Source organism: Penaeus monodon, chromosome 33 (genome assembly GCF_015228065.2).
Source record: "Penaeus monodon isolate SGIC_2016 chromosome 33, NSTDA_Pmon_1, whole genome shotgun sequence".
NCBI classification, from domain to species: Eukaryota; Metazoa; Arthropoda; class Malacostraca; order Decapoda; family Penaeidae; genus Penaeus; species Penaeus monodon.
The window spans coordinates 22,228,609-22,228,901 of NC_051418.1; positions in this window are offsets into that span (position 1 = coordinate 22,228,609).

Genomic DNA, 293 nt, shown 5'->3' on the forward strand with positions numbered 1-293 from the left:
GTCATTTGTCAGGCGGTCCACTGAACATCGCGTCCCTTGGCACCCCACGAAGAAGATTCAAACTGTCTTCGGTTCAGAATGAGGTGCGTTTTCAGGAGCCAAGGAGAGCGAAGGAGAGGCACCTGCACTTCGGCCAATCTTAGGAAAAAAAAAAAATCTGGCAACTCTCCCCGAACTCTGGGTACTCTGAATCGCCAAGTCTCTTTCGTTGAAAAAAAGGAAAGTGATGAAGTGGTGTTGGAAGCAGCAAATTTAATTTAAAAAGGCAGAAATGTATGGATATATATGTATAT